Here is a 6,953-nt window from a genome sequence, read left to right as displayed (position 1 = left end):
AATGAGAAAAAATGAAAGACTATCAGGTGCACAAATCGACCTTATTTGCCTTTCATGTTAGTTCCTTTCTATGTCGAAAGGGGAGAGTCGATTATTGTAATCAAGTGTTAGAATTATGATTATTTTCTAATCTCCTTTTATAACTGGTGGCTAGCCTGGCTGAATTCAAAGGCTTATCAAGAGAGACCCTTTTCTCTGCTGCCGGCAGTTTTCTTGAGAGGAATTTCATTCAAAGGTTTCGAATTCTTTCGTGTCTTACATATATATAGCAACACAAAACCCATAGTTTCAAGTAGGCAAGAAGGAAGAAACACAGACAGGAACTTAATGACAGGTATGGAATGAAATTATAAGGGAAGTGAAGGGTGAAGTAACAATAATGAACTGATTTCTTCAGTAACATGACTTTTCGAATTAGTCTCCCCAGATAACCTAAATATCCTGGCATTTGCTTAATTCACCTGAAATCACCCTACATTTTTCCAAACACTGAATTTTCTCTAAATTTCAGCATCATAGTTGCTCATTACCACAGAGCTTCTCGCCGTCTTTGTTCCTCTTCATACTTTCTCTTTTCGGCAATCTGCTCCCTTACAAACTTTTGAAGGGCCTGGCCTACGAGGCCGTCCTCCTTTCCTATATCCCGGAAATATTGGTGCTCTTCGGTAGACATGTTGCTGATGAGGAGGACTGCTAAATGGATTAACTGGGTGTTCCTGGAAGAAAAGGTTTGTGACTATGGGGAAGTGTCCTTTAGATTATTGGCATTTCAGTGAGTGGCACCTTTTAACGAGGTGGCACTGTGGGTGAGTGTGCCGTGCGAAGGTCTCACTAGAGGAGCGTTCCTGAAGGAAGTTTGAGTCCTTATGGGCAGATACGCTAGGTCATGAAGTGATCCTGAAGGTATATTATTCCTTGGTAACAGGAAAAATACTTAGAAGATGGGAGTGCTCAATGAAGGCTCTATGGTCCTTTATGGTATTGCACTGTTAATGGGATGTTCCTGAAGGAGCTAAGGTCTTTATGGGCGGAAACACTGGTTGTATGGCACTCTGGCTCCTAAGTACAGGTACAATGGCTTATGAGTTCTTATTTTGGTTGAGTGGCACTGTGGTGCCGATGCGTTCCGTGGAGCAATGCAAAATGTCGGTGCATGAAATGGCACTGAAGGTGAATGGTACTCTGCCTGGGGCAGAAGGTAAGTAAGGAGTAAGAGGTAAATGAGAGACTCCGGCAGAAGGGAAGGGAGAAAGGAAAGGGAAAGAAGAAAGATAAGTGCTTCCGTGATTGGGTTGCTTGGCAGTGCTGCAAGGTAGTGGCACTGTGAGAAATAGAATTGTGGCGTGGCACGAGTGGGTAGCTAGTTCTAAGACCTAGAGATCGCTGTCTGATATGAGGAAAAGGCGGATATGGAGAGTGCACTCAATATGCAATTTAGCGCTTGCAGCATAAGCAAGTCTGGAATGAGATATACCCAACTCGTGTACGACAGTTGAATAACGCGTAATTATATAGATGTCCGTACGCTCTATAGCGTACAAGAATTGATTTGGGCTGAAGCACGAAAAAAGAAAGCAGGTATGCGATATTATTCGCTGAACACGAGCGCTTATAAATTTCACGCACTGTGTATATGATAAATGAGTAATGAGTTTGGCTCTTAAAGTTTAAAAGTGAGTTACCCTAAAGAAAAATCTTTGTGTTTAGCTTTTATGATTTGTGGGTTGTTTTTTCCGAAACTCGTAGATAAATTTGTGTCAATCCCGTCTTAAGATAAAAGGAAAAGCGAGAACAAAAAATATCTCTGTTTGTCTGTCTGTCTGTCTGTCTTAAATCTCTGATAAACACTGGGTTAAGGATACGAGTCGTTATGAATTTTTAATTTTACTTTGTGTTATGAGCAAATAAATTAGATATGACTTAAGTTAAGGATGACTTATGCTGTCTGTTGAACTCTTAGTATTTACGTAAATTTTTTAACTGTCTCGTCTATGCCTGACAAGTGATATGGTGGGTAAAGGGTTGCAAATTGTTTCAAAGATATTCACGTCTTTCACGGTTTACGTTAGGGAGAAAAAGTGATGAAAGTTCGTTCTGTGAACGAAAGATGTGGAACTGAGTCGCTTGCTGGGAACAGCTGATCGCCCGCTCGCTTTGTCGTGCGACAGAGAGTAGGCAATGAAATGGGAGGAAAAAAAAAAAAACACTACTTTCTTCGATAAATTCGGGGTTCGAATGCAAATTCAACTTAACTAACTTTAAACAGCAGCAATGTCTTTACTCTAATACACTGGGAGGGTGGTTAAATAACTAACTATGCTTGGGAATGTTTTTCTCCAACACTGGGACCAATCCGCGAATGCGTCGATTTGAACAGAGTGTGTGCGCTGGCTCGACGTCTGAATGCCAGAGATCGTTACACGGTTTCCATAGCCTACTGAGTTATCCCAAAATTTATCACTGATCGAGAAATCGTACGCTTTTCTCGGCCGTAACTATTCCTAAATAAACTCTTAGCTACTTGTTCTCGCTAACACATGCAACAGTTCCCTAACTACGCTCTTCCTAATTCCTATGTTCATTCATATGGCAAACCACACTTGTCCCTACACTTGGAAATTTTGCAGATGGGAAATTCGCGCCCACCTCTCTGTTTCGCTAACTTAAGAACCGATGCGCCTTTGTCTGTGTCCTAAATAAATTCAAACAAACAGAGGTGTGTTGGATTTCCCTTAAAAGAATATTAATATAATTTTTCTTATTTAACCTTATGTATCCTTAATGTTAGCAGACAATGATAATACACTTTTTACCTTAATTCTCTCTGCTCCAGCCGCTTTTATGCCTTTTGTGAATAATGAAATTATTTAATTTAAATGAATGATTAAATTTAAATGCCTGATTTATTCCTGGTTCGACTCTTCCTATTTATTAGCCCTTTTAGCGATGCTACTTGGCTATTCCATAGGATTCTTGGCAAAGGTCGTCACTGTCATAAACTGGGTCCTCGGTGTGGAGGGAAATTGGAACAATTCGTTATCATAGACTGCCTTCGTACCAAGGGGTTGTCCAAGTTTATGAATAAAAGGAAAAACTACTGGAAACTCACCTTAGAATCTTCCTGGATGTACGTAAATAATGAAGGTCGCCATTGGAATTAGAATTCTTTTACAGTTAATAAGGGGGTTATTTACAGAGAATGGGGCAAATATGCGAGACCAAAAAAGTAACAATTTACAGACACATAAATTACATACGATAGATCAATAATGCAGTAATTTCACCAGCATAAAGGAAGAAACGCCAAACGTTTGACTTGGACAAGATTTATCTGAGGAGTGCGGTGCTTTCCGGAGAATCCCATCGTTGCTTGGTTTAAAGCCTCAGCCTATGTCGACCTGCAAAAGTCATACACCAGCAAAGGAGTGAAAAAAAAAAAAGAAGGTCTTAAGATTAAGTACTTAGAGGTCAAGTTCCTATCTCTCTCACACCCTGGATATGCCCCATGCCCCTAATGGATTAGCTGCTCCCATATCGCGTGATGGGGGTGAGGGGGTTTCACCTATTGTCTACCCCAGGTCAAGTGAGGTGGGAGGCTATCCCTACATGAGTTCAAAACAGGCACTAACCGCTTTCCCTAGTTCAAAATACGCTTGGTTCTACCTCGTCGCCATGTTTTCTTGGCCCTACAGTTAAATGAAGGGTGAAAATGATTCCCTGAATGAATTAATCACTGGCTGCCGGACGAGGGAGGAATAAATTCGTGACAATATATATACTGTCGGCAGCAAAACATTTTATCTTCAAATTTCAATATTATACCTTGACGAAAAAGTTTAAAATAAATGAGAATTACATCCTCAAAGAGTTTCCAGAATATTTGCAGGACTTTCTTGATCTAACTTTTCTTGGGTTCATACGGCTCTTAGCCAAATGAAGTTGAACCTTCCCCGGGATAATGCAATTTCCAGACAGTGACGGAGAGAAGCAATAAACTTTGTCTGCATTAAGTAGTATTAGCATCCATGAATGTCTAACTTTACTATACACTCTCAGATTATATATATATATATATATATATATATATATATATATATATATATATATATATATATATATATATATATATATATATATATATATATATATATATATATATATATATATATATATATATATATATATATATATATATATATATATATATATATATATATATATATATATATATATATATATATATATATATATATATATATATATATATATATATATATATATATATATATATATATATATATATATATATATTATATATATATATGTATATATATACTATATGATTAATAACAACGAAAGTTAGTAATAACATCTCATAGAATAAATATTTATATCAATTTTCAACATTATATTTTATTTCCTCTTTTATAAAAAGACCCTTGACCAGATAGTTTAAAATAAATAATCTGTCATCCTCATAGATATTTCAGAATATAAATATCTGATTTCTTGGGTTCATATCTTAGCCAAATTAAGTTGAACTATATAATGTAATATTAGACAGTGACGGATAGAAGTAATAAACTTTACCCGATTTACTAGTATAGCATCATGAACGTCTGAACCTATACATAATTTATATATATATATATATATATATATATATATATATATATATATATATATATATATATATATATATATATATATATATATATATATATATATATATATATATATATATATATATATATATATACATATATATATTATATATATATATATATATATATATATATATATATATATATATATATATATATATCATCATATATATATATATATATATATATATATATATATATATATATTATATATATATATACGTAAAATAAGAAGGCCCATAAAACACTATTTAAACATTGAAACCATATATTTCCACTGAACTTATTTCTAAAAAGTTCAACCTGAATATGTGACAGGTGGAAAGTTACAATGGTATATATTCAAAAACATGAAGGTGTGGCCTTAGAATAAATGTTATGGAGGTGGCGTTTCTTAAGAAGGAGGAGAAATGACCAAATTCCTAGTGGTTTTAATGGCCTCATTGGCTCCAGTTTGGCGATGGATCTGGCGGTCGCGTTTCTTGGGTCATCTTCTTCAGGAGGGGTTTGAGGATTAAGGTGTCGATGGCGTCCGATTTCCAATGTCCTCCTGACAGGTTCATATTGTTGGTTTGATTGATGATAGCAGATTCCAGCATTTTCTTTTTGTAACGGACAGCTACTCTTGAAAACCAACTCCGCCCCACTCCAGTTAATGACATGCCCTGTATTTCTAATATGTAGGAAAATTCCCGAACTCTCCTTCGTAACGCACTGATCTTTTGTGCTCTGTTATTCTTTGCGAGAGCGATCTACCTGTCTCGCCTACATAGATGTCATGACAATTACTACACGGTATCTTGTAAACTCCGGCTTCTTCCCTTTTGTTATTTAAGTATACGTTAACGAGCGAACTCCCGATGGATTTGGGATAATGGAAAATGAAAGGATTATTAGAACTGAGTTGTTCCAGGGCCTTTTGGATGTTTTCATCGTATGGAAGCTTTATTTTGTTGTTGAAATCTATTTGTCTGTTGTGAGTGGGACCTCTGTAGTATATTTTATTCGCTTTGTTAATAGCCCTCTCGATAATGTGTGGTGGATAGAGCAGTTGCGTTAGGTGTTGGCGGATCGTGTTAAATTCTTTATCCAGGTACTCATTTGAACATATCCTAAGTCCTCTGAGGAATAAGTTGCACGCTACCATGATTTTTACGGAGACGTCGTGGTAGCTTAAAAATGAATGTAGAGACAGTGAAGGTGGGTTTTCTATATACTGTAAATGCATACCTGTTCTGTTTTCTTATGATCAGTACATCTAGGAACGGCAGTTTTCCGTCCTTTTCCCATTCTATTTTAAATTTTATGGTCGGAACTAGCGAATTTAGCCTATTAAAAAATCATTAAAGTCCCCAGCTATTGTCCCAGAAAGTAAAGACATCATCTACGTATCTAAGCCAGATCATATTATGGGGTTTGATAGACGACAAAAAGTTCTGTTTCGAAATATTCCATGTACAAGTTTGCTAGAAGGGGTGAAATAAGGGGACTTCCATGCTACAGCCAAATTTTTGTTTGTAAAATTACCATTGAAAGAAAACACGTTGTTAGTTACACAGAGGTTGATAAGTTTTAAAGTTTTATCTATGCCAAGAGGAAAATGGTCTTCATATGGTTGTAACTTCCTCTCTAAGAAAGACAACACGTCGGCAATCGGACTTTACTAAATAATGACTCGACGTCTGGACTGCAATTCCGTTGATGTTGTTTGAGGGGATGTTTAAACTATTAAATTTTTTCAAATGTATGAAATCCTCTGCATGTTTGACGTGGGAGGATGAGAAGGTTCCTAGAAAGGGTGATAACAAGTCTGCGAGCCATTTTGATAATTTGAACATGAAAGAGCCCCTGCTAGATATTATGGGGCGTAAAGGAATCCCATCTTTATTTGTTTTCGAGGCCGTAAAAATACTAGGGAGAGGGGTTGATTACCTTGAATGTCTCTAGTAATTCTATGTCTTTTTATTGCCCCTATGGTTCTAACTGATTTGTTAAACTGAGCAGCAATATTTGTTGTGGGATCTTTCGTTAATTTGTCATAGGTCTCCGCATCGTTTAGAAGTTCTTGAACTTTATTGATGTATGTCTCCTTGTCTAACAGAACTATTTTCCCGTCTTTGTCAGATTTTGTGATGATGATATCCCCCCTTTTTCTTAAGCTAACTAATGCATTTTGGAATCTTTTTCAGGATCATCGAAAGAAAAGTTATTTTGCTCCAAGACATTTAGCAAAAATGCCATTGAGACATGCCTCTTTCTTGTCATAGTTGTTTTTTTGCAAAATGTTTA

Source organism: Macrobrachium rosenbergii, chromosome 8, assembly GCF_040412425.1.
Source record: "Macrobrachium rosenbergii isolate ZJJX-2024 chromosome 8, ASM4041242v1, whole genome shotgun sequence".
Classification (NCBI taxonomy): domain Eukaryota; kingdom Metazoa; phylum Arthropoda; class Malacostraca; order Decapoda; family Palaemonidae; genus Macrobrachium; species Macrobrachium rosenbergii.
The sequence above is the reverse complement of the archived record's forward strand: the minus strand, read 5'-3'. Positions refer to the sequence as shown.